Source organism: Setaria viridis, chromosome 2 (genome assembly GCF_005286985.2).
Source record: "Setaria viridis chromosome 2, Setaria_viridis_v4.0, whole genome shotgun sequence".
Lineage (NCBI taxonomy): Eukaryota > Viridiplantae > Streptophyta > Magnoliopsida > Poales > Poaceae > Setaria > Setaria viridis.
The window spans coordinates 30,051,847-30,064,389 of NC_048264.2; the positions used below are offsets into that span (position 1 = coordinate 30,051,847).

A 12,543-nucleotide genomic window follows, 5' to 3' on the forward strand; every position below is an offset into this window, starting at 1 on the left:
GAGACGAACGCGGTAATATATATATAGACCGGGAATATTTTCGAGTTGACTTTTTATTTTTAAAATTTCTGATTTTATTTATCTGCGTGAAAATAATTTCAGAAATAGCCGGACTCATTTTCTAAAGCAAGAAAAATACCTAGAAAATTCCAAAAAATCTGAGATAATCTCAGAGATGGATTGGGACACAAAAAATTCAAATAAAATATTAAAGCTTGTGAAAATGATTCTAGAGCCTTCCAAAAATTAGATTTAACTTTAGAAAAAGGAGAATAATTTTCAGAAACAGCTGGAAAATTCTCGAAAGGATCTAGACAACGTCTAAATGCATTTTTAAAACTTTTTGCACTCAAGAAATACCAAGATGCATCAGCATGAATGCACAGACATAAAATATCATTATTTAATTTAGAAAAATGAACAATTAGTTTGCTATACTAAATTTCCTGTAAAGAAAAATAAAGGTGGGTAAAATTTTAAAATTATGAGAAAATTATTGTTTATTTATTCTTTTTATTCACGTCCTGAAATTCGGAAATTTCAGGGTGTGACATAAAAATTCCTCTATTAAAAAAACTACGAGCACAATATGACCCTTTTACAAAAATGTAAGGTGAATCTTTATCTTTAAAGACCGAAACCTGGCAGAATTACGCTAATTTCGTCGCTCCACGTCACGCTGACGTCGTAGCCATCCGTTTTGAGCTCCTCTCAATTCTCAGCCGTTCGATCTCGTACGGACGGCACAACTTCTCTGGACTTGACCCGACGTAGCTAGGTGTGTCCCCTTTTGAATTAGACAAGGGCTACTTCCACCGTGCGACTGCTCCACCGCCGGTTGCAGGGCTGGACGCCAAGCGCCGCGGCCTACGGTCTTGGCGGCTCGTAACAGGGCCAGGCATGAGGAGTGCAGCCTGTACAACCGTACAGGGCCTCCATTTCCTTAGGCCTCTATTTTTTTCTACTCTACAAGCCTACAGCTCATCAAACACAGCAATAGCTGGTTCAAACCAGGCATGACGCACTCTAGAAGGTCTGAGGTTGAGGCGTGAATCATTTTCTCATGCAGCAGGTGCAGATTAGGAGGCAACAGCCCAAGGTCAGGACGCTGGACTATTGGAGTCTCGAACTTTGGATGCGCTGCAGGCCAGAGTGCAGTGTGCACCTCAAGGCTCGGCCTTGCACATCAAAACCGGGTTAAGGACTCATGGAAATCTTTTATTCTTCAATTCTACTTTCTATCTTGCGCATATGAACAATTAATCTATTATATTACTAGCTCTAAATTCTTTATTACTTCTTATTACTTGACATACATCCTTTAATAATGTAATTCATCTTTTGTACACATGTGTATGAATTGGTCTAGGGGTCTATTGTTCCAAGACTGAAGCCATGTTTTATACAATCCTCTAGAAAATATGATTGCGGGCGTCAAAATCGTAAAAAAGACAAAGAATAGAGGAATTAATTCAATTTCATTGCTGCGTGAGTGTAATATATTTTAGCTTAAACACTCGTATTGCTCATATTTCTTGGACAAGAGGGGCCGTTTCAGAGTTTGGACAGGGCCCTGAATTTTGCTGGCCCGACCCTGCTCGCTAAGGTCCACTGCTCACCGCCATAGGACTCTAGCTTGAGGAGGTCCGCCTACCACCGCCACCAGCTTGGGAAGGTGTAGGGTTGGACATGAATGTCTGGAAATCCGAATTATCCGAATTCATATCCACTAAAAACACTAATACGGATATCCGTATTCATATTTGTTTTTAATGTGAATGTCAAATGGATGTATCTGGATTTGATTTTTAGTATTTTTCTCTATCCGGTACCATATTCGTATTCGAAAAAAATATGAAATATCCGACATTATCCGTATCCGTAAAGAATAAAGTACCAATGAAGCCATCTAAAACTTATTTATATTACTAAATACTAATTACAAATGATGTTAACTTTAATATTACTAATAAAATAATTATTTACACCATTTAAACTATTAAAAATTATCTATATGACAAATGACTAATTATGTTAACCTAATATTACTAGGGATATATAATGATAAATTTTAATTAAATTTAATATAACTAATCATATTAATTTAAATACATTTATTATCTATTAAATGAATAAATAATATTTAAATGTATTAATGAACTTATTTTTATTATTAAATGATATATATTTATGGAAATACTTATTTTTATATTTATTTGATATATTTAAGGATCATCTCCTTCAGCTTTCTCCTGAATGATTTGGCTTCCATGATTAGGTGGTTCTGAAGAAGTGAAAGTAGCCAGTGTTGCTGATGATCACTGGCCGCTCGGACCTTTTGGCCATGATGGCGATGGGGCGAGGGCAAGGGTGGTGGCGAAGCCCTGCCTGTAGACGACGAAGACGATCCCGGGAGAACGCCGCCTTGGCCCAGAGCGTCAAGGCCGCGTAGATGCACTGCGTCGCCACCATGGCCGCGCACGGCTTGCACCCCTCCGCGACCGCGCGGATGCCACCGGCCATGGCTGCTGCGTCCCGCGCGCCGGGCAGAAATGGCTAGTACCTGAGATGAATATCTCCTCAGCCGGCGCGACGAGCAACTAGTACTTATCGGCCTGTTCCCTTTCGTGTATGCCGTATGGGCATAGCACTACAAGTCTACAACTGCCCAGTGACCAATTAGCTGTTATCACACGTCTCTCTACTATCAGACACCCCCGCCCATACGAGGGCATTTCCAAAAATATTATAAACCATGTGTCAACAAGCCGAGCTTAATCCAGTAGCTCAAGCTCTTGACCTAGTTTAAAAGGTCGCCCTGATATTGATCGGACCACACGGGCTGACAGGCGTCCTTTTTGTGAGCTAGGGAAGGTATGCTAGGCTTGTGATGTCAGCAGCTAGTAGTAGTAGGCCCAAACGCTACAGACCCAAACACGCCATAGCACGCACGAATGCCACAAAGCTGCTCTGGAGTGGACAGTCAACGTGGACGCCGCGGCGGTGGGCCGGTGGCGGGCGGCGAAGGAGCGGATCTAGGATCCGGGCTGGGGGCTGCAGCCCAGGTCCATCCCAAGATCGTCCGTATGACTATGTAGGCTAGATCTCAGCTCAAGGCAAATAAAAGGCACAAGAAGCTAGCGCTAGCCTAGTTCCCCTGCAGCAGCCCGGGCCTGGACCATCTCTGGGTCCGCCCCTAAGCGGCTCGGCACATTTTGATAAGCATGCAGGTCAAACGTGACCACCCAAACTCCATGACAAAAAATGGGAGTGCACCGCAGTGCACCAATGGTACAATCACCCCGAATCTGCTGACGCAACCGTGTGGTGATCCTTGAGACACGGCATCTCTACTTCTCCACTGGACGTCTGGACCGGCGGCGTCCGCCAGCAGGAGCGGCTCGACGATGCCGTTGCCGGCGTCGAGCATCGAATCCGACCGGGTCATCGTCTTCTCCAGATCGTCCGCTTGCTCCGGCTCCCTCCCTCTCTTGCCCCCTTCGCCCGCCTTGCCCCACAGCACGACGTACAACCCCGCGATGACGGCGAACGCCCCCAACAAGCTCAATAGACAAATATCAGAAAAGGATCACAAAACTCCTGCAGGTTAATAACTCTCTTCGAAGTGGACAGTCGTCCAAGCGCTGAAGCGCAACAGACCTGCCGACGTGCAGCTCTTCCCGGAGCACGACCGCCGCGAACACGGTGGTGATGACGGTGCAGAGCGGGTTGAACATGGCCGAGTAGAGCGGGCCCCTTACCGAGATGCACCACGACTGCAGGTAGAACGTCACGCCCGACCCGAACACGCCCTGCGCACAACACAGTTCACGCCGCCACCGCGACATCGATCACCTCCAAGCTAGGTTACATGGAAACGGCACAGGAAGCTAGCAAGTCATGGCGAAGAATGGTTACCGAGAAGAGGTAGCAGGAGAGCTCGAAGAGCGAGTGGGTCCGCCAGGCGGCCGGGTCCGGCTGGAGGAAGCAGCGCGTACTGCAGCGTGGACAGGAGGCACATCCACGCCGACAGCGCCAGAGGGTCCACGTAGGACTTGCAGATGGGCACCTGCAGGATGAGCCAGAGCGACCAGCAGGAGCTGCTGCCCACGAGGAACAGCGCGCCCACCACACACCTGTTGCTTCCCGCCGGCAAGTGGAGAAGAACCTGCAGGTCGCCGAGCAGCTTCGGGCCCTTGAAGAAGGCCATGGCCATGGCGCCGCCGACGCAGACGCACGTGCCGAATATCTTGGCCAGGCTCCTCGGTCTCCTCGCTTCCACCTTCTCAAGGCTGTCGTGTGAATCAGAAAGAGGGGCATCACCAACGTTTTCCGGACGAATTTATAGCATCAGAAACAAAGTTTCAGACAAATCGAGACAATACTGATCTTAGCTAAGGTCCTGTTTGGATACACCCTCCTAAATATTAGGAGTCCATTTTTAGGACACTTTTAGGACTTGTGCATCCAAATATGGGTCCTAGAAGTGCACTCATAAACTTTAGGAGGGCTATTTTCATTAGGAGGGCCAAGGCATCCTAATGAAGGCCTGTTTGGATACACCCTCATAAACTTTAGGACACTCATAAAGTTTAGGAGCTAGAAATTGGTAGTCCTAAAATTTATGAGTGGGCTGTTTGGATGGAATCATAATCTTTAGGATGTTAGAGGGGAAATGACTTTTGTACCCCTAATTACTCCACCCCTGCTCTGTTTTTAGCGCCATGGAGAGAGAAGGGGAGGGGCAACAGGAGTAAAGGATGGGTTGGGGACCACTTTTAGGAGAAAAATGACCCATTATGATGGTTTGGTCCTCCTAATGAAAATAGCACTCCTAAACATTATGAATGCAATTTTATGACATATGTTTGGATGCACAAGTCCTAAAAGTGGACTAAAAGTGAAGTTCTAAAGATTATGAGTGTGTATCCAAACAGGCCCTGAGTCCTTTTTCTCCTAAAAGTGGTCCCCAAACCCCCCTTACCCCTATTGCCCTCCCCAAGCATTTAATGACGTGAACAGTGCAGGAGCATTTAGAGGAGTAATTAGGGGTAAAAAAGTTATTTTCCCTCTAACATCCTAAATATTAGAATTCCATCCAAACAGTCCTCTCCTAAATTTTAGGACTACCAATTTCTAAATCCTAAACTTTAGAACAATCCTAAACTTTAGGAATTTATATCCAAACAAGCCCTAATAGATCCTATTTCTCCTAAAAGTGGTCCCCAAGTCCCCCTTTGCCCCTATTGCCCTCGCATGCATTAATGACATGAACAGTGCAGGGGTAGTTTAGAGGAGTAATTGGGGGGTAAAAATGACATTTTTCCGGTAAAGTCTTAAAGATTAGTAGTCCATCCAAACAGCCATGTACTAAACTTTAGGACTAGCAATTTGAGGGTACTAAACTTTAGTACACTACTAATCTTTAGGAGTTTGTATCAAACAGGGCCTAAAGTTTAGTAGTGTACACCCTCAAATTCTATTCCTAAAGTTTAGTACATGGCTGTTTGGATGGACTACTAATCTTTAGGACGTTAGAGGGAAAATGTCATTTTTACCCCCTATTACTCCTCTAAACTACCCTGCACTGTTCACGTCATTAATGCATGAGAGGGCAATAGGGGTAAAGGGGGACTTGGGGACCACTTTTAGGAGAAATAGGATCCATTAGTACCCCTTAGCCCTCCTAATGAAAATGGCCCTCCTAAAGTTTAGGAGTGCACTTGTAGACCCATGTTTGGATGCACAAGTCCTAAAAGTGGACTCCTAATCTTGAGGAGGGTGTATCCAAACAGGACCTAAGGCCAATCTCAGTGGAGGTTTCATCAGGAGTTTCATGATCATTAAATAACATTCCACATCAGCAATTTTACTGACGTGATAAGGTCATTATGAGGAGAAAGAGGAGAGAAAGTTTCATCATATGTGAGAGAAGTTTCATCACCATGAAACCTAGCAGGCAAAGTTACCAAGTTCTCAATCTTGGTAACTGTGCTATAAAACTATGCATTGAGACTGGCCTAATCAGGCCAGCCTCAGTGGGTGTCATGGAGGGTTTCATGGGTATTAAATTCTATGTCATATCAGCAGTTTTGCTGACTTGGCAATCTAATCACGAGGAGAATGGAGAGGAGAGTTTCTCCCATGAAACCCACTTAGCATAGTTACAAGCCCATGAAACCCAATGAAAATTGCACAGAGGATGTTATAGTTTCATCGTATGACACATTTGATCATAACTCTATGAAAAATTAAATGTTGTCGGTTGTCTATGAAACTTTACACTGAAAGTGACAATTTCATTTTATTGAAAAGATGACACGGTAGTGCAGCGAGTCTCACAGAACCAGGGACAGATCACTGAAACCATGCAGCGAGTCTCACAGAACCAGGGACAGATCTGATTGAAGACGACGATCCATTGCATGAGTGACATATTCTGGGAGCTAGTGAATGTGTCAACATAATTTAACATGCATGCAAATCAAAGTGTGCGTGAACCTACAATCATTTTGTCCCAACTGAAAACTACGAAGCAACAAGCTGGAAAGTGTTCTGCATGGAACGAAGAAACATTATGTTTCTGGATGCTGACAAAGAGTCAGACTGTCAAAGTAGTATGCTTGCTGCATGCATGACCTGGAGCTCTGTTCCCAATGAATAACCGCACAGAAGGAATGATGTGAGTATGTGACTAGACGCCATGGAAGCTACTAGCGTATCTTGTTATGCCGGGACTCCATGCCTCCCGTGACATCTCCTGGTTTTGGACTCGACCTCCGACCTCGCATAACAGAGAAACAGATAGATCGCCGATTTGTTCAGTGTTCACTACTGCAAGTTTCCGATTTTTTCTTTGGAGCTCATGTAGATTTCTTTGTTGGTTTTTGAGTCCTAATTTGGATTTTGGAACGAATGAATTGCACAGAAATAATCAGTTAAAAAGCGGCCTGAGATCTAGTGATATATTCCCATCCAAGAAAGGGAGTGATCTGATCTGTTACCCCGGTAGCTAAGCAAGATTAAGCATCATATGTTCATGCGGTCATGTTTGGAACAGATTAAATCCAGCTTATGACCAAAATAAATCGAAACTAGAAGCCAAACAATATATTTTTTCAGCTTATTTTTAGCCGCGCTTCTCCCCACCACCTCCATTTGTACTGAAACGCAGAAGCCAGTTCAGATCTGCTTCTCAAATAAACATTATTTCAATATTTATACAACTTATTTAAGAAGCGCTTCTTCCTGCCGCGGTTTCGAACAAGACCATAGGTCCAGGTGCGAATGCATTATTGAGTGAGGTGGCACGTTGGTCCCGGCTCAAACAGGTGCAGGGCGTGCAGCCACAAGGAGCCAAACTAATGCAGCAGTATTAGACGACAGTGGAGGGCAGATCAGAAACAGTGTCCTGCTAGTACTTCGCTAGTGCACTGAAACGGATTCTCTGTCAGGTACTCACCCGACTGATGCTGCCATGACGAAGGTGATGGCAGGAATCAAGTTGGTCATGGCCGTCGCCATGGATGACGAACCCAGATGCACCCCTTGGTAGTACAGACACTGATTCACCGTTGCCCTGTCGCATGCGTAGAGCAAAAGAGATCTAAAATCTCATAGATAAGAAACCGAAAAGGTTCCACTATGCTGGAAACGAATATTGGTGTTGTTGATCGTCGATGATCGCGATCTTCCAAGCGTGTGTTATATAGTTTTGCTATTGCATATCCGATAAGAGACGCGATGAAGACCAACGACGAGAATCCTACGATTCCAAGGCCCGTCATCGTCTCCGTCATCTTCTTCCTGCAGAGCACCAGTCACGACCGACGATCAAAATCATCAGTGAAACATGTATACTATACAGGAAGAACTCTGGAAGTTCTATGGGAACAGATTTAAAGATATATTTAACTGGATCATTAACTAACAGATTTAAAGATATATTTAACTGGATCATTAACTCCTATGAGTTAAGGGATCTTGTATTGAACGGAGGGTTGTACACATGGAGTAATAATCATGTTGATCCCACCTTAGAGAAACTGGATAGGGTCTTGATAAGCGAAGATTGGGGAAAGGAATTCCCCATAACAAATCTCAGGAAAATTCCTACATACATGTCAGATCACAACCCTATGTTGTTGTGTACTGACCAAAAGAAAATCAGGAAAACAAAGCAATCTTGGAGACTTCCTGGATCAAGCACAAAGACTACCTTCCTAGAATTTAGAAGATCTGAGGTGAAAGGGTGGTTGTTAAAAATGTTGTAGAAAAATGGTACATTAAAGTCAACAGAGTCAAAAAGTTCTTGAAAGGCTGGGATATAAACTTGAGAGATCAAAATAGAAGATACAAACATATTCTCCAAACTAAATTAATGGAATTAGAAAAGAAAGAAGAAGAGGGCATGCTGTCAAGAGAACTTCTAAATAGGAAAATTTTTATCCAAACTGAACTGTCGAGAATGCTACAAGAAGAGGAGCTATATTGGCACAAAAGATCCAATACTAAGTGGCTTCTAAAAGGAGACAATAATACTGACTTCTTTCACAGAGTTGCTAACGGAAAAAAAAGGAAAACTGCCATATATTGTTTACAACATAATGGCACAAACATTGAGGGAGATGAAGAAATTATCAAACACGCTACTCAATATTACAAGGAATTGTTTGGACCCTCTGTTAGTCCAATGTTCAAATTAGACCCGGACTGCTGGGATCAATCAGAGAAAATAACCAGTGAGGAAAATGGTATGCTCTCCAGACCATTCACAGAGGAAGAAATTAAAAAAAGTGATTTTCTTAATGGAGAAAAACACAGCCCCAGGTCCAGACAATGTGCCGGTAGAATTCTATCAGTCTAGCTGGGAAATTATCAAAATAGATATGATGGACATGATTAGGGAATTTGGTGATCACAAGCTGGATGTTGGGAGACTGAATTATGGAGTGATTACTCTAATTCCGAAAACAAAGGAAGCCAATACGATACAAAAATACAGGCCTATTTGCCTACTCAATGTGAGCTTTAAAATCATAATCAAAGCGATGATGTTGAGATTCGAAGACTGCATGAGCAGGATTATTGGCAGATGTCAGACATCATTCATAAAAGGAAGGAACGTAATGGATGGGGTGCTCAGCTTACATGAGATTCTACATGATACAAAAATCAGAAACAAGGATGGTGTGGTATTGAAATTGGATTTTGAAAAAGCTTATGATAAAATAAGCTGGGACTTCCTATTTGAATGTCTGAAGCAAAGAGGATTCAGCGAGATCTGGTGTAAATGGATTCAAGAAGTAGTTACATGTGGATCTCGTAGTGTTAAAGCAAATGACATTAAGGGGGGTACTTTAAAAGCGGCAAGGGTGTAAGACAAGGGTATCCTCTGTCTCCCCTGCTCTTTAACCTGGCAGCTGATACCCTGGCAAAAATGATCAGCAAATCTCAAAAAAATGGGCTAATAAAATGTTTAGTCCCTGAATACATACCCAATGGAGTGGCAATCCTACAGTACGCCAATAACACAATTCTCTGTATGCAAGACAGTGAAGAGACCGCGAGAAACATGAAACTTTTGCTATGCATATTTGAAAAGATGTCCAGCCTCAGAATTAATTTCAATAAAAGTGAGATTGTCATGATTACCCAAGATGAACAAAAATTAATTATGTATTCAGAAATGATGAATTGTGCAATAGGATTGTGGCCAATAAGATATCTAGGTGTCCCTGTATCTGGTGCCAGACTTCATATAATGGACTAGTTACTGCTAGATGAGAAGTTGCTTAAGTGGTTAGATGGATGGCAGGGGAGCTCAATGTCAATTGGAGGGAGAGGAACCCTAATAAACTCCTGTTTAAGTAGCATCCCAACATATAGCATGTCTATGTATCTACTCCCAAAGATAATTTTGAAAAGAATGGACAGGACTAGGAAAAGATTCTTCTTGCAGGGTGGAGGAACTAAAAAGAAATATCCTCTGGTCAAATGGGTCAAAATCACCAAACCAAAAAAGAAAGGGGGTATAGGTATCAAAGATCTGAGGAAGATGAATGTGAATTTATTGTGCAAATGGTGGTGGAAACTTGAAACAGGAGAAGGCTTGTGGCAGGAAATTGTCAGAAAGAAATACATGGCTGAAGGTGGGGGTCACTCAACTGAAAACAAAGCCATATAATTCCCCTGTGTGGAAGGATCTGTTAAAGGTTAGAGATATATATATCTAAAGTGTAGAATAGTGCTAATCGGAGATGGGAAGAATACTAATTTTTGGAGAGATCCATGGTGTGGTTCTGTCTCGCTTAAGGACAAATTTCAGGAGCTGTTTGATATCTGTAATGAGCAATCAGGGAGAGGATGGGGGCTGACCTTTCGATGGTGGTTAGATGAGAGAGTGCAAACAAGCCTAAGGCGACTGAGAGACATGATTTCCATGAGAGCTTTATCAGCTAACAAAGATAGGCTGAGATGGATTTGGGAAAAATCAGGGGCATTCTCAGTGAAATCTCTGTACTCCCATCTGTGTAGCTCCGAGAGGGAGGAGCCTCACAAGATGATCTTGAAGTCAAAGCTTCCCTTAAAAATTTAAATTTTTATGTGGTTAATCCATCAAAAGGCCATCCTGACAAAGGATAACCTTTCAAAACGTAATTGGCACAGTGATAAAAGCTGCAGCTTTTGTCCTTTGGATGAAACTGTAGACCACATGTTCTTTGAATGTTCCCTGACTAAATACGTCTGGAGTTTAACAGCCATGGTGATAGGAGCAACTTGTAGACCGACATCTTTTGAGCAATATTGGGAATGGGCTAAAACATTCATGCCAAATAAAGGGAAGTTGTATATGGTTGGCCTATCAGCAATATGCTGGGTCCTATGGAAATCTAGAAACTCTGTGTGCTTTGATGGGAAAAAAATCAAATCCTCTACTAAAATTATTTGCTTGGCATCTTCCTTTATCTCGTACTGGGCAGGTCTACAGAAGCTGGAGGACAAGATGGACTTGGAGGTGGGAGCAGAAGCCCTGAAGGAAACAGTGCTGCAATTCCACCCTCGCGAAGCGACGCCAGAAGACGCAGGAATGGTGCTAGTTTAGTAGATGACTGCGAAAAAAGAGTTTCAAGGAAAAACGACGACGTCTACTCCTTGCTGTTTAGAACTATTAGATGGCTGGCGATGGCCGTTAACATGTTGCGGTCTGTTTGCTCATGTAATAATTAGAGACTGTTTGCAGCTTTAGCTAGCGGGGCCTCTGTTCCTCATTTCTGAAGATTGTCTTCCCTTGAAGTTTAGCGTGAACTTCGTAATTTCATTGCTTTTAAGTAACTCTGGAAGTTCTGTCATAGTGGAAAAAAGGACTAGAAGTTCTGGCAAAATATACATGCCAGCGAAGAAATGCACCTGCTAGCCGCGGTGACTGTCGGGGATAGATCCACGGTACCCGCAAGAAAGGAAGAAGATGGAATCCTACTAGGATTTTCCTGTAATTCTACTAGGATTCATACCTTGTAATCCTAGGACTCCTCCTTCGACTAGTAATCCCGCCCACTGGAGTATATAAAGGAGGACAGGGGTCCCTAGATCGGTAGGCAAAGACCTCATAGAATCACAACAGAGGACCAAATCCTCAACACAAAAAAACATCCAAGCGCAGGGCGTAATATACAACACCCTAAACAGGATGTAGGGTATTACGCTACTTTGGCGGCCTGAACCTGTATAAATCCGTGTCTTGTGCCCTCGCTTTTACCTTTGAGTTCCAGGTCCGACGATCCCCCAACAACCAATCTACTACCTCGGGATACCCCTCGCTAGGTTGCCAGGTATAAAACACCGACAATGATGATAGGGACGAGGATGACGGTGGTGACGGCCTGCCTGTAGACGACGAACACTAAGGAGCTCATGCCGCCGGTGAACGCCGCCTTGGACCACAGCGCCAGGGCCGCGTAGATGCACTGCATCACCACCATGGCCGCGAACGGCTTGTACTCATCCATGGCGGCTGCAGTTGCAACACACACTGGGCGGTGGGCGCTGCAGGTTGGTTTCGCTCAGTGGCTGGATCTGGCACGGCGGTGCGTGCTCTCAGGAGCTACGCAGGGGGCACATATATATAGCAACGGGAAGGAGTTGCAGATTACTGGCACAAAAAGTACAAAGAGTCGTATAGGGTGTGTTTGGTTGGATGGCACACAAAGTATTGGGAGGATCCTGCATGTGCGTGCTCACAAGGTAGCATACTGTTTGGACGTACGTGTTTGCTATCATAAGGGTGGGTGGTTAACTGGTTGCATATCACAAAAGTTTCTACGGACATGTGCTCACATGCTACTAGCTAGCACTTAGCAAACTTATTATGGAACATGGAAAGTTGGAATGGTGATCTTAGGGACTTCTTCGGAACAGTGTAGCCAAGTTTAACGTGCTTTTGGTTCCCACCTGAATCTTGGCACCAAAACCCCCATCAACATCAGTCCGGAAACCAGCAGTATCGATTGTCTCAATTTTTGAAATAGGCACATGATGTAGCGG

The 12,543-nt window shown here is 43.8% G+C and overlaps 1 pseudogene; it reads right to left on the reverse strand.

The window, feature by feature from the left end:
- Positions 1-3,026: 3,026 nt before the first annotated feature.
- LOC117843439 (WAT1-related protein At4g30420-like) lies at positions 3,027-12,240 on the reverse strand (annotated as a pseudogene).
- Positions 12,241-12,543: the final 303 nt, after the last annotated feature.